The sequence below is a fragment of the Mugil cephalus genome, chromosome 19 (genome assembly GCF_022458985.1).
Source record: "Mugil cephalus isolate CIBA_MC_2020 chromosome 19, CIBA_Mcephalus_1.1, whole genome shotgun sequence".
Lineage (NCBI taxonomy): Eukaryota > Metazoa > Chordata > Actinopteri > Mugiliformes > Mugilidae > Mugil > Mugil cephalus.
This window is the reverse complement of record NC_061788.1, coordinates 14498080-14521958: the sequence shown is the minus strand read 5'-3', so window position 1 is coordinate 14521958 and position 23879 is coordinate 14498080. Positions and strand designations below refer to the sequence as shown.

Here is a 23879-nt window from a genome sequence, read left to right as displayed (position 1 = left end):
CAGCGCTCCCGGTAATATAAAGCTAATTTGGAGCCCTGCAGTGACACACACACCGAGCAGGCAGGTCATTACACACAGGTGAAACAAACAGAAACACTGATTTGTTATGGAAGTATATTTTTTAGCAAGTTATACCTCAAATGCAAACAGATGATGCAAACAGCACGCAAGGTCTAATTTCACAAACAATTACGCGGATTTGGGGAAACGCATGAGAAAGAAAAGTTGAGTTTGAGGTGGAAACTTTTGAATGTCTAAAGGCCTTTTTCCTTTTTCCACCGGAGACATTTTTGACCTGTCACAACAGGAAAGGCAAAGGTGAAACAAATGTCATTACCAAAGGCTCAGTTCCATCAGTTCTCCTTGGGAACCCCGGCGGTGAGCCAGCCTGGCGGGACACGAGGGATGCGCGGACCTTGCCGGCTTAAATAGAGCTGCCTTTAACGTTACCGGTCCTGAGTGGGCTTTTACGACAGGCTGTTAAAGAGGCCTCTGCCCGGATCCCTGTGGAAGCAACGCGGAGGTCAGCCACCATTAACATTTCTTGGGAAAGACCCTCGTCCGTTCACCTGTTTCGCCCCGGTATCAGTTACCGCGTTCTTGGAAATCACGTTCGTCAAGTCGTGGAATTTTGGATTGTACCGCGCGCACGGCCGATCAGCCACAACATTGCGACCGACGTCGGCAGACGTAAATATCGCCCGTTAGCCGGTTATCGTGGCAACCGTGAATGAGCGGGACATATTATAGGCAGCGAATTGAAAAATGGGCAGGTGGAACGGCTCTGCGAATGGGTTCAGAGCGTTGGGAAAACTGCAGCTCTCGTGTGGGGCGTTCCCGGTCTGCAGTGGTCTGTGCTTATCACAAGGAGCCAAAAAAGGAAGGAAAAGCAGTGAACTGGCAACGGGGTCATGGGCGGCCAAGGCTCACTGATGCGCGCAGGGAACAAAGGCCGGCTCGCGTGGTCCCGCCCAACACATGAGTTGAAGAAGTAAATATCGGCTCCGACGTAAATGTGACAGAACACAACTTACACAAAGCAAAGGTTTGAGGAACACATGTTAAATGAGGTGTTGGCTTGACCTCCAAATTCCCCATATTTCAGTCTTACGGGAGTTAAAGGAGGCGATCATCACGTTGTGAATGGAGCGTTATTGTGCGGACACGTTAAATAAATAGTAGAGAAGTTTTATTCACACAAGCTCTGCAAACTCGCCCATATTCCAGACTGTGAAAACCATTAATTTCCCAAAGGTTAATATCCACCTCGCGTCAGTTATCGTTGACCCACATTACAGCTAATTCTGACCCCTTTCTTGTTCTAATTGATTCGAGCCGTCTCCCTTTGTATCTCTCCATCTCTCTCTTCCGTCCTTCATCCATCACAGCTCCACCACCACGTGGTTTGACAGCCAGTCCGTTTTAAATGGGTTTTTGATCAGCACTCGTCTAGATGAGCCAAAAAAAAAAAAAAAAAAAAAAAAAAATCTACAGAAGGCCACAATTCTCTTACTGGGAAGAATTAATTGGCTTTGCTTCTCGCAAGTTATTTCTGATGTTTGCCCTCTCATTGTGCGCTTCGCCTGAGAAACAGGCGCCATGTCCAGACTCTAAAAGTGAGACAAAAAAATATTCAAAATATGAGAATAATAAATTAAATAACACTTAAGTTTAGTTGTTTTCACTTTTTTCCTGAGGAAATATGGTGAAATTAAGCGTAAATGAAAAGCTTTAAACAAGATGATGTGTGCATGTTTCTATGGTTATAGCACAGTTATAGTCACAGCTGCCTCCTTAGCAGGACATTAACATATAAGGCAGTGCATAAAAATGACCTTATATTTTAATATGCTGATAAATGTCAGGGAGACGTACCTCTTTCCATTTACTAATAAAAGTGAAGCGACTGTCTATGTGATGACGGTGCTTTTAGTGTCTGCACTTAAGATAGGCGATTGAAACCTGGCTAACTACGGGAATAAAAAGGCGAAGATTTATCATTGACCGTATCCCATCATCAAAAGGGTCGGAGAGCCGGAAACTAGAAAGAAAAACGCGAACAAAAAATGTCAGGAAAGCAGGGGCGGTAAACAGAAACAGCTGATTTAGGGGTCTGAACGGAGTCGACGCGTGGTTCACGTGCGGTCGGGGTGAAGGGGATTGAGATTCCGGGGGCCGGCGCTGCTCAGCAGAAGGCGCTTGATAAGCACTCTGCAGTTCGAACGTGAACCCTGCCCACCTCTCAGAGGCTGAGCGATATGTCAGCACACTGAAAGCTGAGCAGAAAATATAACGATTCCCGTTCCCTAGGTTTCTCCCCATCCCATTGTGAAACCGGAGTCCGAGTCAAGTGCGTAGCATCACCCCGGCAGCCGCTCAGGATTCAGCATCACGCTCAAGGTCCACCTCACTTCAACACTTCAACCCAATCCTTTTAGCGAAAGGACGACGCCACGCCGCTACTGCTAAATAGCATCTATTTACTTTTTATGTCGAACGCGATCTGGGGAAAGAAAGGCGTGGAAGTTAAAGTGAATCATCCCGCGCGCATTAGTGGACCTTTTGACTGCGAAACGAGCGCTTTCCGCAAACCGTTCGGCGGGCGAGCATCATTCACGAGGGTCGTCTTTCGTTTTTACGGCGTGAAAAGGCAGGGAAATCCATGCGGCACATTTCACACTGAGGCAATCCAGCGCGCTTTGGGTAATCACAGAAACGCATTACAGCATTTACAGATCTACTAAGGAGGAAAAATAATAACTAGAAATTAAATTTAAAAAAAAAAGAGCAAGAACAGAAAGAATAACAGGCAATTTGGAGTGAATGTAATTAGGTTTTATAATCTCCGTGACAGACTACAGTAAGGCGCTTTTTGTCCACGTACGTGTTTGGTAATTTGTTATATATAGCGGCAGCCAATCTAAAAACAATTGAGAAGAACGTGCAGCGAACAGTACGTAACGAGGCACATTTGCGACCGTCAGCAGCTTGTGTAAAACCGCTGGTATTTTCTCGAACTGAACGTGAGACGCTGCTGACGCTCAGGTGACAGGAAACAAAACAACCAGGCAATAAAAGCAATTACGCGCGGGGTCACGTGTAACCGGACTCCGACGGACGAGAGAACAGTGAGAACGCACTGTACGTGGCGAAAGAACTGAAACAACGCTTGTGAGTTTACTCTCTGTGATGAAAGACGGCTCGGCCTCCGGTTTTCATGAAAATGGCAACGCCAAACCACGTCCAACTTCACGTTCTTCCATCTCACATGTAGGAACAAGCTGAGCCGAGCCAGACGTCTTTTCAGCGAGCTCTTTGACCGAACGGTGTCTTTTCACCGCGTTCTCTGGTCCTTCAGCTGCTCTGCCGTGCTTTGCATAAATATGTATTTTCTTCACATTTCTTGTTGGAGTCGTAGAAGCAAAGCACTGCAAACACAAATGAACTAGCTCGGAAGGTCCTTACACTATTCAAAAGATTATATAATATATTCTTTTTAGCACGTCAACATGGCAGCAGTTGCGCTAAACTGGAGGACGATGTGTATCGACGCTGCCGTCCTTAGGGCTGTAACACACCAAGCCAAGTCGTTTTGTGGTGCCAGGCTGACAGTGAGGGTCTGTGGCCCTGTTTGTTTTGGGGGTGTCCTGCACCGTTCTCCCCTGTCAGCAGCTTTTAAACTGATTCAGCATTTTGAATTCGTAACAGAACGAGTTGACGTCAGAAATCCCTCTGACAGGCTGTTCATTTTAGAGAACCGGCGCGCTAAAAGGTAAACTGCAAAGTTAAAAGGGCACGCAGACGTCTTCTCTCATTTTATTATGTCTTTATTTCATGGGTAACTAACATGGGTAAGACTAACTCACCAGAATGATTCAGGAGAGGCTATCTATGTACCACTGTTTTCAGGTCTCTAGCCTGAAAGAGTGGCTGCATGTTGCCTGTAGCTCCGTGATGTAAACTTTTTTGAAGTTTTCTTAGAGTATTTTTGGTCACTTTTGTCTTTTCGTGCTGTTTTTATTCATTTATGTTTCAGAACATTTAGTTTTTGGCTGTGTCGTTGGCTGTGGTGTTCGGCGGAGCAGCTGTTGTGTCCGGTGGTGTGTTCCAGAGATCAGCTGCTGGCGCTGTCCGTGTCCCCTGAGCTGCCCGGAGTGAGGCCTGCGATCCCCGCTGAACTTCAGGAGATGTTTCTGAGGACGCCAGGCTGGAGATGGAGGTGGAGGAGCCGTCTGTACTCGGGGGGAATGTGAGGTCTTTGGCGGCAGAATGGATGGACTGTGTGTTTTGATGGGACCCAGAGGAAGTGCGTCATGAGAAGGGCTCTGGAGACCTGGTTCATACCGACCACAGTGCGTCTGTGCCCGGCTTCAGGACTCTATGGATGACGCACTCCGTGGGCGTTTTCATCCCTCCCTCAGTGACAAGGAAACACCATGTGACGGCACGATCCATGCCCTGTTGCTATGCAACTGGCCAAACAACCACATCACCTTGGACACTGTTTTTCCCAACTACTTGCTAATTCTGTAAATTTGTTTATTTTGCTAGATAATAATTTTAATCTAATCTTATTTTATTAGTTTTTTTTTCGTGTTCACAAATGAAGTTATGGCAACGAGGAAAAGCACTGACTCTTTTGACGGACACCATGGGTGTCCACTTATTTTGAAAACGAGTTGGACCTGTCAGAGGCAACTTTTAGTATTTAGTGACTCTATGGATCAATTTCAACGATAATTACAAGCTGAGTAAGTTGGAGTGCGTTGTAAAGAAAGTAAAGCAACATTTAGTTTTAAACGCATCGACATACATTGTCTTGGAAATATACGTCACCAACACCAACGTGGCCGACACCTGGGCAGAGGAGAAGAGCACCGCCACCTATTTACCTACTGCCACCAGCAGAGGCTCTGGGGAGCTTATGGGGAGACACAGTTACAGTGACATCAGTTACAAGACTTTCGGGGGTGTAGTTGTTCCATTATCATAGTCTTGTTTCAGACTGTCTTCTTTCTTTTGGACTTAATTCGATAGATATTAGTGGAGACACACAGGAAGCGATGGGTGAGGGCCGTAGCCCTTAGTTTCCAAGGTGCCAGAGCATCCCACAGACAAACATTATCTTCTAAATTGACACACACCACATATATATATACATATATATATATACAGTATACATACATATATATATACATATATATATACATATATATATATACATATATACATATATATATATATATATACATATATACATATATACATATATATATATATACATATATACATATATACATATATATATATATACATATATACATATATATATATACATATATACATATATATATACATATATACATATATATATACATATATACATATACACATATATACATATACACATATACATATATACATATACATATACACATATACATATACATATACACATATACATATATACATATACACATATATACATATACACATACATATACACATATATACATATACACATACATATACACATATATATATACATATATACATATACACATATACACATATATATATATATACATATATATATACATATATACATATACACATATATACATATATACATATACACATATATACATATATACATATACACATATATATATATACATACATATATATATATACATATATACACATGTATATATATACATATATATATATATATAAATATATATAATAATGGCACATTTCAAATTCAAGAATGATTAGTCATTGACTGTAAATAAGCCTGGTAAACAAAATGTTGTCTTGAGGTTCATTAATGATATATAAAGGACAGAGAAGGACTGAGAAATAATCTTTCTGTCAAACATTTCTGCAGCCAACATCTCTCCATTGCCAGCGTTTGTGCCGCGCATGAACCAGCGTGACCTTTTTTCCAAGTTTGAAGAAGTGAATAAAATCTAGAGAGTGTTGCAGCATTGTTCACTACGTGCAGCGCAATGAGGCCGTTAATTAGAAAGCTCTACAGCACTGTGCCGCGCGTTCGTGGACACGGAGCAAGGTCGTCGTACTCGACTGTCAAGAATCCCAAACTCCGTCATCAATCTAACTGTCAGGGCTGCCTACTGTTCACAAAGGTGACTGCGACTGACTCCGGAGTGTCAGCGCGCGTCTGCGAGCGAGAGAGCGTTCACCGAGGCGAAAATGCAGCAAGAGCCGTCCCTCAGCACGGGGAGCGGACAAAGAAAGGTGAAAGAAGACGGGCGAGACGCACAAAAAGAGGAGACGGGAAAGACGACGAGGGAAATAAAGGGAGACCTCCGATGGGGAGGACGTCTCGAGCCTTAAGATCCGCTCGTGCTCGAGGGAGCCTTCTGTTGCACTGCCTTGTAAACTTCAAACCGAACCGCCGACTGTGATTTCACACGCAACAAGAGAGGAGGGGAGTGTGCGAATGTGAGTCAAGCACGAGTTGCATCGGTAACGTGGAGCCAAAAGAAATGAGGAAGAACAACACAAGCACATATACAAACACACGAAGGGTATCCCACTAGAACAGCGGGTCAGTGTGCGCCCAGTAGCTGCACCTCCCGGTGTTTGTATTAACAATGAGCCTCCAATTCATAAAATGAGGATTTTGTCAGTAAAGTGGGCTCCAGTGTTTTTTTTTTGTTTTTTTTCTAAAGTTCCCGGGGCCATTTCAATGCTTTTCCATTGTTAAAACCCGTTTCCCATTTAATACCACGAACTCAAGCTCAAGACAACAGCCTGTTCTCAATAAAGCTATTCTCCATAAAACAGCCTTTTTTTTTTAACAACGTATTTCCACGCCAACAAAGGCCCGGCACTGGCACTGTAAAGGGCGGATTTAAACTTGAACTGTAAACCGTAAAAAAGGAGTCAACAACGTGGAGTTTTTCAAGGAGAAAGAAACGTAAAATAAGTAATAAGATTTTTAAATGAAAAACGGGGTAGCCCGGAGGCTCCAATCATCTTAACAGGATTTTTTTAATCAAAATATGGATGGATTCCTGGACGGAAACATATTGAAGGAGTCATCCATCATGCAAAAGGATAGAGTAACAGGTCGTGTGCTACGTGAGGACATGCTCTGTGAGTGATAAGAATTAAGAATGTCCTTTCTTTTCCTCAGCAGAGAAAAGAGAGATCAAACGGCATCACGTATAAAGGTTAAGTGGGATGTTTTGGCGAGCGAGGGAGCGGCGTTATTTGGCAGCTGTAAGGCTGTGGGACACACTTCTCACGTGTTCATGACGTTAAATTATTCCTCATCCACTGATTCGCATTCTGAGCTGCTCATTGTCTTTTCTCTTTCTTCTGATCATTACTTAGTTTTTCTTATAGCGCTCGGCTGATTACTAAAATATCGGCTGAATGAAGTTTTATATTTCTCAATAAAAAAAAAAAAAGACGAAATACCTGCTTTTGAATATAGTTCCAAGTCACAAAGATATAAACTGAAGGGAGAACATTTTACTTTCAAATACTAGAACAAGCAGCGAACATTTTGAACATAAAATAAATCAAGCACATGATAAATACTAACTTTGACCAGTTTCTTTTCCCCCTCAGAGTTAAAAAAACACAGTCACTGCTGTGTAAAAAATAAACATAGCCCACAATGGTTTTTGGGCGGCAGCAGCGGCGCCTCGTGCTAATGTGTTCCAGTCTAATCTAGTTTGGTAGCAAGCAGCTGCCTGAGTGAGTGTAGCATTACTTTTAGGCAGAGCAACGCTACCGTTACGCTCATTGTGCTGGTACTGACTCAGTTAAAGTCTTTAGCAGGGTAATATTTAAGCTAGGTTAGCTTAGCTTGCCGACATATCAGTCAAACGTGACAGATATGATGAGTCACATCACTGAAATAGTTATAAACTTAATAATGAGGCAAATAATGTAATGTGCTTATGAAGTACATGCGCTGTCCTCTCTTCAGTGGTCCTTCCCCCTGCCGTGGGCCGTGACTGTGGAGCGACTGTGGAGCGTGACATGAAAGGCGTGGGAGCGTCTTCTACTGGATGCGCAACTCCAGGACATCATGTGTAAGAAAAACACCATATTACCTGCATTTTTTTGGTGAAAAATAAGTGTTAACATTGGCAAATTGCCCAGCCGATTTATCATTTGGGCCCTAGAAAAAAAACACTTTTGGTTGCAAAGAAAAACTGAATTCATCTTTCCATTTCAACCCGATCCTTATACCCATTTTGTCCTCAGCTTCTTCCCTCATCTCATCTCTCTTCCCCTCCCACACTGACTCGGCGCTGCTCCGGCACGTCCCGACATGAGGTCAGCCAGTCAACACGGTTTCGAATCTGTCTCTTACGAAATACTGGCACAGGGGAAAGAAAGGAAACAGGGTAGAGAAAGGGGGTAAGACTGACGCGAACACAGCAGCGAGTTAGCGACAGCAGTTGAGAGACAGCGACATGAAGCGGATCTTGTCAGCGGGTCCTTGTTATCGCTCCCATGTCATGATGGAGAAAAGGAAGGGAAGATCTTAGATAAGGGTGGAGGCGAGCTGTCCGATGGACGAAAAAGGTTGAGATGGATGTGATTATGTAAAGTCTGCAAGAAAAAAAAAGAACATGTGCTGGACAGGAAATCTAAAAGCGCATTTAGAGGTAGACTATGACGAAACTGGTTGAACTTAGGGATTAAAAAAAAAGTCCTTTCGGGCTGATCCACAAACAAAGCTACAAAACAAATTCTGGATATACCCAGTCTCCTCCCAGTTGACTGTGTTTGGTAAACCTCAAGAGGTAAGCATCCTCACCAGATGCTGAAACCACCTCAACTGACCCACGAGGCTCTTTTCTGAGCCTCATGACCAACAAACGTGCTCTTGAAATGCTCTATGGATGCGTTAACTTAAAATCATCACCAATTACTGATCAACACGATTGGCCAAAAAGTTGTAGCGGGATGGCCACTTGAGACTGAATCAATCCACATAGATCTCTGTGTTAAAATGCCAAGTTTCACAGCCTTAGTGAAAATAGGTTTTTATTCCATTTTCTTAAATTCTTAAAACAATGCGCAATTAAGGGTTGGCAGCTTTGAGTGACGGGGGCAGGCCATCCGGTCACCTTCCCGCCTCACGCTCCATCTCTTTGACCATTTTTTAATTAGCTGGAAGTTAGGTGGAATCAGGGTACTGCCAAGATGGCGACATGCGGAGCAACCACACTAAGCTTCAAAACCAGTCTTCATGAAAACTACAGGTGACAAAAACAAAAAAACTGGCCTCCAAATTCACTAGATCCCAAACCGATCAAGTATCCGTGGGATGATCAACAGAGGCCCCTCCCCTCAAGCCATAGGACCCAAAGGCCCCCACTAACAACATTGTGTTTCCAATCACCACATGTCCATGTCCGTTCTCTGATGAGTCACAGCGGTTTTGGAGACACGGTGAGACCTCCACAGTAGAAGGAAGGTAGTCATAATGTTATGTCTGATCGGTGTATACGCCTCATGCAGACGATTTACTTTTCGCGGTGAGGGGAGGGGTACGTTTTTTGAGCACTGGCACCTATGAAGTCATGGAATTTTCCCATTCATTTGTGTTTACTGCTCTTTAAGTGGCTTCTCTCTGTCTAATTAAGTCTGCGACCACAGCCAGGACAGGGCCACTAACAAGCCTTTGTTGCTCACAATGAAACGAGCTACATAAACTTGCTATTCGTTTGCAGGATACAGCAGTGGGTAAACATTCGGTCTGCTTTTTTTTTTATTTTGTGCGATGCGTTGCGTTGCCTGACATCCAGTGTAGCCCCTTTTTGTGGGATTAGTATCGGCCTCTTAATGGCACACTTTGATCTCCCGCGGTAGTTTAGAATTTAGAAATGCGGCGGCACCGAGAAATTCATGCAGTGGCAGGGTAAAGATGAAAGAAGAAATGCATAACTGTACACACATGCATTCAAACTGCACTTGGGGAAAAAAAATATAATGTTTTTTTTTCTTGTGTCATTGTCTCTTCCTTCCAACAATTTACATCTTTATCTCTTAAAGTAGATGGGCTGAAAACGTTAGATGTGGTCATGTATTTGATCAATAAAATAAAAATAAAAGTCACGTAGAATCCAAAAGGATTAGTGAAAGCAGCGGATGTAAAAAAAAAGAGAGGGGTGGAAAAAAACACTGATAATGACAGTGATTATGTAACATAATTATCTCTTCCATCTGTACGCGTAGAGCACTCTGCTTCACTAAGATGGTCCACTTTTAATTATATACGGCTCTCACAGTTGTAAAACACCCCGCTACAATATTGCAGGGAGCTATGGATTGTGTTACGCTTTTCCTGAGCCGTGCCCCAGATTGCATACATTACGCTGCAAAGCTGTATCTTGGTCGTATACTGGACAAATGCAGAAGCCTTAACGGGTAATGTCACGGTCATTCAGCATGTAATTGCTCGTTTATCATGCTCTGAGGAAATGTGCCTGTGTGGGTACGCCTGACTGCATTTTTAGTGTTGCTGCTGCCGTGTCTTGGTTAAAATGTCAGCTTCCACGAAACAAAACAAAACAAAACAAAAAAAAAAAAAAAAGAAAGCTCCTACATGAACCTCTGTAATAACCACACAAAGCAGGACAAAGACTACGCTTCACTTTCATGTCAAGCTTGAAGCTTTTGAAAATAACTGCACAGCGTATACGTTCAGACACTGACGCGGGTTTTGCTACAGACTGATGATACAATAACTTCACATCCAAATTGGAGTAATGATTTAGGAATTACAGCTCTTTAATGTGTAGCCACCTCTTCTTCAAGGGACCAAAGGTAATTGCCGACAAGACACAGAACCTATTTCATGGGCTGCACGGGCTCATTCCCTCATTATTCCTTCGTCATTCTAGCATTTAAAAGACCTGGAGTTGATTCCAGGTGTGACATTTTTATATTTGGAAGCTGTTGCTGTGAACTCGCAACATGCGACCGCATCTCAGTGGAAGTGAAACAGACCACCCTTAGACTGAAAAACAAACAAACAAACAAATCCATTAGAGAGATTGCAGAAATGTTAGGAGTGGCCAAAACAACAGTGTACACTGGTGAGCTCAGGAACTGATAAGGGTGGTGGATGAACGTAGGAGCCTTTCCGTGGTGAACAAAAACCCTCCACAACATCCACCCAAGTGAACAACACTCTCCAGGAAGTAGGTGTATCATCGACATCTAAGTCGACCATGTAGAGAAAACTTCAGTAAATACAGAGGGTTCAAAACTTGAAAGGCCAGATTAGACTTTGCCAAAAAAAAAAAACATCAGAAGAAGCCAGCCCATTCTGGAAGAGCCTTCTTTAGACGGATGAAACCTAGAGCAACCTGTACCAGAATGATGGGAAGAGGAGCATGCAGAAGGCTTGGGACAGACCACATCTTCTGTAAAACATGGTGGACACAGTGTGACGGCTTGGGCATGAAGAGCTTCCACTGGGTCACCGGTTTCACTGATGATGTGACAGAAGACAGAAGCGACCGGATGAATTCTGAAGTGTAGAGGGATGTGGTTTCAGCTCAGATTCGGTCAAATGCGGCAGAGTTAATTGGACGGTGCTTCACAGTACGGACGGAAAATGACCCAAAACATCAAACATCAGATCTCAACCCGATCGAGCATGAATTTCACTTGAAACTTAGGGCAAAAAAAAAAACCAGGAACTACAGGAACAGCAACAAAAGAGGAACAACTGAAAACAGACGCAGCTAAGGCATCACAAAGGAGGAAAGCCAACGTTTGGTAATGTCCATGGGTTCCAGAGATTAAAAATCAACAGTTTATTCATGATAAAGTTAATATGTCCAATTAGTTGTGAGACCCCGAAATGAGGAAGCTTTGTATAAACGTTGTTGCAATTCCTAAATGTTTCCTAGGATAATTTTGGATTAACTCTGAAAGTCTGCTCTTCAGTTGCATCTCAATAACTTCATTTCATATACAGTGTGGTGGCATGTAGAACCCAAAACATGAAGATCATATCACTGTCCAAATATTTCTGGGCCTAACTGTAGATCTCATGTTGGATATAGATCCGCATACAGATGGAAATAAAGCTACTTACTGATTGACAATCAGTCACACATGACTCTGTCATTTAGGTAAATTGTGCACTTTAATTATGTGCAGGCCAGTTACTTAGTTTGAAATGCTTGGATTAGTTACCAGGGACTGTCAAGTTCTACGCAAAGTTGCAATATACATTATACATTTTAAGAGTTTGCATTTAACTTTAACAGCCTTTCTTAATTTTCAGCCAAAGTGGGTCTGTTGCCATCATGTATTGTTAAATATTCTTCTATTAAATTCAGAGACACTGAATAATGCATTTCTACTTTTTGAGTAGCAAGAAAAAAAAAATAGAGGTCACACGATGATTATGAAGAAGTAGGAAATAGGGGGGGAAAAAAATCCCTGCTTATTCTGAAATAATGGATTCTTTGACCTTTTCTAGCCCCCAAAAACTACTCTAATGAAACAATACGAGACAAGAGCATCACATTATACACCCTGTGACAGTGTGTTGCGCGCAGACATCTTTTGGCTTTAAAGCGAAGCCAAAAGGGCTGATTATTTATGCTTCATAGAGGACGCTGCCACTTATCCTGTGTACTTAGGAACATAACTGGAACTAATGTAGTCAGTCCAGGTTTCACCTCTTAAAACATACGGAAATGCAAAGCAACAAGTAAGTCGCCGCCGCGTGTGAAAGAGTTCAGTATCTGAAGCGGCTCCGTTCCGGAAAAACAACAGCTCCAGTTTGTATTTCATGCACACTTCTTCATAATGAGAGCCGAAAATCAATTCATTCCATATTCTCACTTTTGTGCTGGTGTAATTTAATAGCTTACACAGACACATGCACACATTCCGTATTCTACTTACGCAGCCTTACAAATTGTCAGTGGGTATTAAAGTGGGTGTTAAATGATCGGGTTTTGTTTGTTTCTGTTTCGAGCAGTGTTATCCGTGAAGTAGAATTTGGATTTGCCGTGGAATGCCGAGCCTTGGTCACTGCAGTCCAATTATACAGAAAAGGCCGAGGCAGGTAAACTCTACACGAGGCATTTCTTGTTCAGTTTCATCTTTCCACCTTTTCCTCTGTTTAATTTTCCGATTCTGCGTTGGGATTCGTTTTTTCTTTCTACCCTGCGTCCGTTGGGGCAGTTCTTTGCATGTTCTGATGAAAATAAAAAATGAGACTTCCCGCGGAGATGAAAGCAAAAGAAGGTACATAAAGAAGGGCCGAGTGGCCGATGGGACAAATTCAGACGTTCTGTATTTATCTCCGCTGCATTCCCTCATCGTCCTGTTTTAGATTAAAGTCATTCCAACCTCGTTCAGCACATCCTGTCAGATGCGATGAATTCTCCTCCTGATTCGCCTAAAGGTCAACGTTCACCCTGCCATCCTCTCCGCGTCTATACAAAGCTCAGTCTGTTTCATCCTCCTGTTTGTGAGCCCCTCCATCTGACAAAACCTCCCTCTGTTTTTTTTCCCCAGCGAACAGATGGTGAGCCCCTTCGAACTCAGCCTTATTGACAAGTAACGAGTCACTGTGAGACGTTTAACCTCGTGACCCCACTGTCTCTGAACATTCAGCGGAGAACCAGTGGCTGCTTAAGTGTTTACATTTTTCTGTAATGCCTCAGGGACAAGAGCAGACCTTTACTTTCCTATTTGTTAAAAGGTTTTGAAGCATTAAGCTTTGTGTCAAGTACAGTTTCACGGAAAAGTTTTGCTAGGCGACTGCAGTCTTCATCCACTACATTATTACATTCCTATTCTATACTAACACACAAAATGATTTAGGGAATTCTCTCAAGATCCATCTTGGGAATAAAGAAGTTCTCTGCTAATTTATCAACTTTCTCCTTAATGGGCAGCACCAACATTTATGAGCAGCTCCCAAAAGCCCCATTTTCCCTTTTTAAAATGTTGAATCAAAACTATTTTTTTTTTTTAACAATGATATAACATTTCTATTATTCCATAAAGCAATTAAACTGCTAAAACTATGGCCCTTTAAATTATAGATTTTGCTTTAAATGGTGACTGGATCATTTGGAGCCATTTTGGTGTGTACTTTTATTTTTAGATTTTAAGTACTTTATATGTTATTTTGGCTTTTTTTCTGATAATGTAAAAGATCTTTCATTCTCAGTATCTTTAACTTAGGTTAAGCTACATTCAGCTACATAAACAGAAGCTGCATTAGACATTGTCACATTTCACTGAAAAATGTGTTTCTCGCAGTTATATCCAGGTAGGAATACAGTTCATCAAGCAACTACTTCAATATGAATGAAAAATAAATCGACTACTCTCAATCATCAGATTCATTGCCTCATATAATTTAATTTGCAGAGTGAAGAGCAGTGGCACTGAGGATGTCAATGGGCAATAAATTCAGACATTTACAATTCAACTTTCACTTAATATATATATATATTGCAATCACATAACTCACCATTAAAATGGCATTCCTCAGTTGTTTTCAAGTTTTAGTCGTCCTTGTTTCGAAGCAGCAATGTCAACACTGGAAATTGGGCATGTTCGTGACTAGTTCCCTCTCCATGGAAAGCTTGGTTAGTGAGTGCATTCAGAATAACAAGACTCTTTGCATTTAGCAGGAATGTCTTGAAAGAGATTTTACTTTCACTGCTGCAAAGAGCACAGCAGTGAGATTGCTGAGTATGGAAGATTCTGTAGTTTGAGTTAGAATCTCAGGGTCTCTAAAATAACCTGCTTTCAGGGAGCAAAAGAGAGACGTTGAAGGTTGGGTTCAAAATGTGTGTCATCTCCCCAAGTCTCCGTGTCATGACACACGCAACAAAGAGTACATGGTTATGAAACAGTGGTAGGTAGGTCGGTGGATTGGTGAGTTTGAGTAGGTAGGTGGGTAGGTAGGTGGGTGGATTGGTGGGTTAGTGATTAGGTGATTAGGTAGGTAGGTTGGTAGATAAGTAGGTCGGTAAGTTGGTAGGTGGGTCGGTGGTTTGGTGGGCTTGGGTAGGTAGGTAGGTGGGTGGTTCCTGGCTAGGTTGGTGGGTTGGTGGGTAGGTGGGTAGGTGGGTGGGTGATTAGGTAGATAGGTAGGAAGGAATCTGGTTCCAATATTCTGCTGCATCATAAGTGATGTCAGTGTTTATTTGCATACAGAGCACAACAATGTGATCGTATCTTGAGACGGCAGATTTAAAATCTCAGCCATGAACAGAGTGTTTATTTGTTATCTAATCACTCAGAGCTCTTTCAACGAATGTCGGTCTGAACGGCCCTGATAAAAAGCTATCTGTGTGATTGTGATGCAACTTTCTTTCTCCCTTTTCACAGGAGAAACCTCACACGGTTATATTAATATGCTTAACAAAAATGGTGCACCAAAGACTCCAAAATACCCAGTTTGATTTCTCCGTCCCATCAAGGCAGCGATTGTACAATTCTCCAAAGCAGTTGGAGCAGCTTTCAATTTTATATCACCAGCTTATTCTGTGAAATCGTTTACTTAAAGCATTAGACGGGGATGATATAACAGGCAGGCAATGACAGCTTCTGCGCTTGACTAAGGAGCTCATAAAAATCGGAACCAACGGCGGAGTTTTGAAGCAAATACCCTTTTCCTGGAGAAATGAAGGATTTAGTCTCACCTGTGCAAACGGCGGAGGTGAAAGGAGCGGGATATAAGAAATAGCAGGAGAGAGATATTGCTGGTGACAAACAGGGACGGTTGCACAGCCCCAGAAACATGTTTGATCACAAACAAAAACACCGCTACCAGACGGCCAGGCGACGAGAAGTGAGAATTAAACTGAGCCCAGACATTATCCGTTTTCTGTGATGCATTTTCCTCACCTGTTGTGTCATGTCTCACAAACAAGCAAGGCTTCCTCCTGAGCCGCATTTCTGGAGATGCCTGGTCTGGCATGTGGCAGGAATGCTCGCAGGCTAAAATCAATAGCCACATTTACACAATGAATTTTGCACTTTAATAAAAAAAAAAAAAAAAAAAAGTGTAGCGAGCATGGCCTTATGTGGAAAAAAAAATGTTGTCAAGTGAGGTTTTTAGAGTTAATGTGCTTAGCGGGAGTGGAAACAAATGGCATCATTTAACCTGTGTGTGATCAGCATCGAGAGATGAAGATGAATCCCATGGAACCACTGTTGGATGCTCCTTGCAGCATTTTGTTTTTTTATTTTGTCTTATTCCCATTCTTCATTTTTTTCTTACAGGTGACTCTTCACCTTTTGAGTTTTTTTCCTGTTCATTAACAAGTTGTTTTCCTTCTATTGTTACATGCATCACTTACCTCGTACTCCTGACAACGTTGAACCAGCCAGTAAATACCAAACCCATCAACAGCAGTGTTGACAGCACATATTCTGTGTATTTTATGTTATGTTGTATTTCTTTTTTTTTTTATGACAAACATTGAAGGGCAGCAATGTCATCATAATTAGTAGTACCATTAAGAATGTCGAATGATTTCTTGTCTTAGAGAGTGAAAAGGAGCTTTTCCAACTTAATGTGCATCCAAATTAAAATCAATATGTGAATGCAGTATTTTGACAGGGAATTGCTCGCACATCTGAGTTTTAAATCACCCCTACTAGATCTAAAGGCAAAGTAGGTAAAGTAGACAAAGGATGAGGAAAAACTAACATGGTGAAGTAGGGATGGGTTAGAATAGGTTAAATTGTCCCCCAAAATGACATTTGAGTACAAAATGAGAAAGATCGTCACATATCCCTTGGCTAAAGCCGAGGGATGAAAGAACAAGAAAGTGTGGCACACAGGAAGATGTATTTCATGCTACAGTAAAATATTTAAGACCACCATGTTGTAACTACTGTGTATGTATGTATGTACAGATAAACCAACACATCCCCAATGGTTAACTCACGGTGGACGAAAAAGCTGTTCTCATCTATGACATGACATGATGTGTATTTTTAAACACAACTTAATGTATAATGTTACAGCCTCTAGTAAGGATTACATATGGAGCCATGGGGTGACAGAGAGTCTATTTTTGTATATTCTAATGTACACCACGCTCTTCATTTGTATTTTGCCCTTGGTCGTGGCTTGGGCACAATATTACACTGTTTTAAATTTACTGCTATAACTGTGATGCAGATGGTGTAAATCACCCAAACTTTAACTTAAGCCCTCGTCTCCATTTTTCTCGCACTCTCATTTCTCGTCTCAGCGACAAGGTCACTTTTAAAGCCAACTCTGAGAGTAAGGACAGGTCGGAGACTCACAAAGGCCCTTAAATCTTTAAATGTACAGCAGGGGAACAAACCGGCTTTTTATTTATTTAAATACTTATCCTCCATAGTAATCTCTCAAAATGACTTCTGCGCTCATTTATTCTCCATATACTACATTTTTCATTTTTCCATTACCAAAAAGCATTTCGAAATTAAAAATATCCTCCCCGCGAATCCCAGGACATGAGTGAAATGTAAATGAACGGCCCGAGTCCCAGAGGGCACCTCGCACAGTGGGGCTGAGTGAGAAACTGAAACAGTAGTCCGCTGTGTGCGCGTCACCGGCAGCATATGTTGACCCCCGGGTCGGGCTTAATCCGCGATGTTCCTACAGCGCGCCCGTACATGTGTGCGACATTCACACTCGTGAGCATGATGTCAGCGGCGGCGAGGACGAGCTGAATGCCAGCTCATTGGAACTCGTCGCTTCATCTCTCATTTACATTTTCAGCTTTTATGTACCAGTTCGGTTCGTTAAAAAATTTAAGGCTCGAGCAAACAGCGTTCGATGACAGCGGCATCAGAAAATGCTCAGTTCAGGAAAATTCCACGTGTGGTACTTTTTAGCCTCTTATCTTCCACGAGCAGGATTGAATGTGTGATTTACATTCATCTTGAGGCCAGAGGCGCAGCTCTGCACGAATGCTAATGCAGGCCTTTGTTTGCTGTACGCGTAAACAGTTTGACACTTTCGGCGCAACTTTATAAAGATGGTGGATATGTATTGAGTTCGCCGCTGCGTTTTTCTACCTCCAAGGAGGCAAATAAAAAAAAAAAAAATCAATTATTACAACATTTCCCATTGGTTTAATTACTTTCTACGTCTCCAGCCGTGGAGCCCTATTTCACTTGTTACCTGGCAGTGCGAAGGAATACAGTCAAGGGTGGAATAGAAAAGAAAAGGTGTGAAAGCAAGACCGCTACGGTATACGGGAGTGTACGTCAAGCAAAACGGGGAAGAGCAGGAAAGACGGAGGAGGTGGAGGGGTGTTCCGCCTTGGGCAGGACACAATGGGTTTATCGGCAAAGCAGTTTTATGTGCTTCAGGAAACGACTCGAGGAGAGTTCAACAGGTGTGAAAAGACGGCGTTCGTATTACAAGAACTGTGTTGTATTCATCTCTTTTCAGGCGTTTTTTTTTTTCCTCCATCTAAGTATTTGCTGCCAGATCACAGGCACAACTTCCTCTCCAGTAGATCTGCAGCCTCCTGGTGGATTGAGCGGTCGATTCGCTCCTGTTCAACTAAATTTGCACCGGTGGGCCCGTTGCCGGTGTCAATGCTACATGAGAGAAATACAAAATCGCTAGCTTCATAGGAATAACACCTTCTTTTCATGGGGACAAACTGTCTGTGAGAACAGAGTCAATTGATTCCTTTGTGTTTCCTCAGCCCAATGGAGACTGGCTTTAAGAGGTTAATGAAAGTGTTCTCTAAGAAAAGAGTCTACACCAGATTGATTGGCAAGGTGTCAAAGAGGTTGTTGGTGTGGCTTAAATTTTCTTAAAAAATGGGTGACAAAAAAGCGGAAGGTAAATTCATTCCAGTTCACTTATATAGCATCAAGAATAATCCAAACTGTCTCTAAATTCTTTACAGAACCTCAAGTGCAAGTCCTAAGGCGACAGCTTGATGTTACTAAAACCTTTAAAACATGCAAACACCAGCCCCAAATATTATAATGCTGAGTATAACGATTCGACTCCAATCACACAGTGTCTAAAACCAATTAACTTAGTTGAAGATGATGGCTCTGCAGTGCTTCAGGAAAACAAACACCTGCCTTCAAGGCCTTAAAGAATTATACTATTTTACACATCAACAACAGCAGAGACATCTTCATGTAGCATCTACTGTCAATACTTTGTTCAAGTACTAATACGTCAAGAAACATCTAAAATGCACAAACGCTCATCAGTTCTCAGATAGATTCACAGCTTTGTCCTTGGCCACCGTTGCCTCACTTGTTGCTGGTCGAGACAAAACTCACAGCGATGAGGGAAAAAGAGGGAAGAAGACAGGGTCAAACGTTTAAGAAACAAGCCCTCTATTGCCTGATAGTAACATAGAACAATGTCTCAACTTTTCGCAGAGACAGCAGACCTGTCTTTTTTTGTTTTGTTTTGTTTAGACAAGCTCTTAGAAGTAGTTACATAGCATCTTGTGTGCGACACACCCAAAGACCACTTTCCTTAAAGACTTGTCTTGTAAGTACTTCCACACAGCTGACATGTTCAAGTTTGGTTTAGGCTCGGGGTAGCCATAAGACAAAAAGAAATGTTTCAGCTGCATGGACAGTCCAGTCTGATCATCTCTAAAATACCTAGATCGACCCACGTACAGATCCCTAAACTTAGCACACAATCTAAAAAAGACGCAGCATGTATGATGTTTTGGGTTTAACGTCTGAGTGTGAACATTTCAGGAACCTGGACGGGCGATTGCTGAGTGGTTCTGGTTACTAAGTATAAAACTAAGTATAAATACAGTTAGAGAGCACTTAGTGCACTGTGCTCGATTTAGCTCATCTAGCGATAACATGCAGATTTCGTCGCTGTGACTAATCAATTAGCTGAAGAGTCGGTAGGATCTTGACTACAGCTCTATCTTCCACTAACCCCAATTATTCGCCCACTTCTTCTCTCCAAATAACACAGAATGAGAGCAATTTAAAAAAAAGTACACAAAAGGGCAAACAATAGTGTATTATGGATTCGATTGCTGACTGAGTAAATCTGTTTTGTCAGATAAAGACCGGGGGATTAGGGAGTTGATGAGTTTGAATCCACTATAAAGGAAGCTGCCGTGCAACCGTGTGCCGTGTTCAAGGTAAATATAGCCTTGTAATGTAGGGCATAACACAGAACTCTTCTCCTGGCAACTGCTACCGTATCAGCTGCTCCTCGTCCTCGTCACATTCGCAGAAAAGTGACACAACCACCTGAACTGTGCCGTTCTTCTGTATTACAGAGGAAGATTCAGCAGATGTCTGTTGAACATTTGGGAATTTTAAACTTGTCGCGTCGGTCCACTCATAAGCAGGTTGACATCGCTGAAGTGCAGAGACAAAACGGCAGTTTCTCACGTCGGAAATGTGGCCCGAGTGCTGCCGTGGAGACGCATCAAACTCCGCATGAAGCTGGAGCAGCCAGCTGAAAGTATTTATGGGGGTCTAGACATTATTTGTTTTTCTGCTCAGAAACACTGAGGCTGTCTCTCGATGCCTCACAGGCACATTTTCGGAGGATGCAGGTGATGCGCGGGATTAAAATAGAATAAGGGACCACTCGAAAGCACTCTTTGGTCACCGATGATGGTGGAGTGGTTCAATTCACATCTATCCTCCCGTTCCAAGATATGAGAGCGAGTGAGTCACACTCACTCGCCACTGGCATTCATGGCGGCGTATAGTATAGCACAGCGCACGTTCCATATCATTGCTATGATGTTTTTATGCTGTTTCTGAAGCTGCAGTAGTGCATTAAACCGCTTCCAAATACAAAAAAACTCCTTTTCAAATTCTGTTGTCTGGAAAAGTGTCGCCGAAATCTCTGCACCCTCGATTGTATCCACACAACCGGTCCAAGCAAATATATAAAATGACAACAGCCGACAAACTGAATGGGAATTGGGGTTAACGCACAGGATACGCTGAGGCGCGCGAATCTCTTTGAGGCCACGCCGACTTCCACGTCTCAAACTGCGGTTTAAGAAAGATGCTTTTTCAAAAGCGCTCCATGGCGGAGGGACATGATAAAAGAACGGTATCTGCAAAGCTCTGTACAGATAAAACAAAATAAAAAATAAAAAACTGATACGAAATAAAAAAAAAAGGGAACGGAACACAAAGACGTGACACCGCTTGTGGGCCACAGATTGAGGGCAAAGCACTTCTGGCACTGAAAGGGATCGACACAATGGAGGAATTACGAGCAGTGGTTGGATTGCAGTGTCAGGCGTTCGTTCAGGGAAGGATTTGAAACTCGGCCTGATTTGAAGATCATCTCCATTTCACATAAATATTAAGTCCATTTATAGTGTGCGTGATAGCAATCATATTTAGAGACCAAAGCACTTGCGAGATGAATACAGACTTATCTTAATACATTTAAGACTCCCCCCCCCCCCCCCAAAATGAAAATGGGCTGGTGTCCAATTAGTTTTCTGCCGCAGGAGGCTGGCTGTCAGATCCATGCGAAGCGCAGAAATCTTCAAATTAAAGGAGGCCGTATTATGTTCATTTCCAGCTCTGTGTGTTTATTCTGGAAGTCCACTAGAGTAAGTTTGCATAATTCGCTCTTATTTATCATGCTGCTTGTTATGTGGCCCTCTCAGTTCAGCCTCTGTCTGAAAACAAACAGTATTAGCTCCTGTCTCTTTAGGTGCCTCCTCAATATAAGTCAGTTTTTGTCTGGTTGGAAAGTTTCATGGATAAATAAAGTATCTATCTATGCATCTGTCCGGGGCTGCAAGATAAAGTGCACGCAGGAGTGGAAAAGCTGCAGTACCTCAAATGACCACTTGATGCAGGCTTTGTGTTAAAATGCTTTAACATTTGTTGGTGTCTAATTACCTAATTCATAACTGTAAACGGAGCAGGACTACAAAAACTCTACCAAGACTTCCAGTCATGTATAATGTAGGGCAAGGCCACTGAGAAGCAGGGTGTTCGCCCTATATCTGCCTCAGCTCCACATATTTGCCAGCGCTGCCATTTGACAAGTGAAATACGGCTCCGTGGTCGGAGACGTAGAAAAACAATCAACCTGGAAAGCAATTACGCTGAATTAGCCAGGAGTTAAGTGGAATCAGCCACTTCCACGATGTTGACGGCCGCAGAGAACGCTTCAAAAAGGACTCTTTAGAAATCCCGCGGATGACACCAGCGGGGTTCATTTGTTATATTACGGTCATTAACGCCACTTCATCCTCTCGTCATTGTGGAGGTTCCTAAAGAAACCTGTTAGGCTATGAAGACGCAGAGGTTCTATTTTTTGATCCGAAGTGACAGCTCCTCAGATGCATCCGGGCACGTTCGAGCCTGCTCCGAATAAGAGTGGACAACAAAAAACCTACACAGCAACAGAGACTGCAGCGGGATTTTTCTTCTTGGTGAATAATAAAACTCATTACCTGCTCATTGTGTGAAATTACAGTGGATTTAGGCCTTTCAGACGCAGCCTCTATATAGGCATACATGCGGGAAAAAGTGCTAAATTGCTGAATAATATCTCCCTGATGACGACCGAATAAAGAAATCCATCGGGAGGTGACGGCCGCCTGTCACAAAGCTGGAACAAGAAAACAAACAGGCGATTTCATTCAGACTGGATTATCTTCCCACTTAAATAATCAAGCTGCATTCACCGAGACGCATTTCTCATTTGATCACGGACGAGAAACTCGCCGCTCGAAAATGCTCCGGGTTTCAGTAACTGAGGTATTTAAGTCATCATCTAAGACATCAATGTGAGCAAAGCTTTAAAAAAAAGCTGCTTTACATTATTTATGGACAACACATGCGAGTCTCTCTCTTTCATTAACTTTTAATGGGACGTAATAACGATATAAAAAAGTTGTTTGCTCTGTGACGGTAGTTTTGATTGCTCCTCGGAACTCCTTTAAACCGCTTTTTTTTTCTTATTTTGGAGCTGTTGTGCACTCCAGAAAGTTCAGTGTAGGAGGCAACCAGAGTTCGCACCCATCAATAGTGCCTCTCTGAATACGCATCATCCATTTCTAATACGCTGACCTGCTCCCTTGGCTCCCAGACATGTACATAAAATTTTAAATCCCCCCATTTCTTTATTCATCAGTTCATTTCTTTGTGTCGTTTCCAGCTGATGCAGCATTAAAAGCGCGAGGGTTTCTCTCCACGGTTTGTGCTTATCTGGAGCTTTTAATGCCTCTTCTTAAAATCAAAACTTTTTCCTTCCTCTCGGATCCAAACTTTGGATAATACGATCGCTATCGCGCACGGAAAAAAAAAGTTTCGATTTCACGGAGAGAACACTGTGTTTCGGGGACAAAAGGTTTCGTTTTTTTTTTTGACGCTTCCCCGCGAAAGTTTCGTGGCCAGGTTTGTTGACGACCACGTGAAATTAACATCTGTTCCCATTATTTGCGCTTACCGGGGTGTTAAGTGATGTTAAGTGGAAAATTGTTTGGCACGCTCCTGGAACATCAGATGAAATGTGGAGTTTTTTCGCTCGTGAGAGAGGGCGGGCGCGCCGTTCGCCCTTTTATTTTTCACCTCTTTCATTTCGCGTTATGCAAATGCGTGAGGGACCACTTTGTGTTTTTGAGCTGCCGCGCTGCAGTTCGTATCAGTTAAAAAATCGGCAAAGTGCAGACGTAGAGAGAAATTAAAATGAAAATCATCAACCAATTATGTTGCAAATTTACATAAAAAGCCTTGTGATGTGTTCGCTGGAACATGAAACAAGAACAACAAAAAAGATTGAGACTGAGGGAATACTTTTTTACCCACACGGACCAAACACTGGGGTGAATGTGTAGGGGAAGCAGGCTATGAACGCTCGTACAATGCTTCCACCAGCC

General features: G+C 42.5%; 1 protein-coding gene across 1 annotated transcript in view; it reads right to left on the bottom strand.

Moving 5' to 3' along the window:
* The window catches only part of mmp17a (matrix metallopeptidase 17a), an 88454-nt gene that overhangs the window by 39595 nt on the left and 24980 nt on the right, over nt 1–23879 (bottom strand). The window lies entirely within an intron of this gene.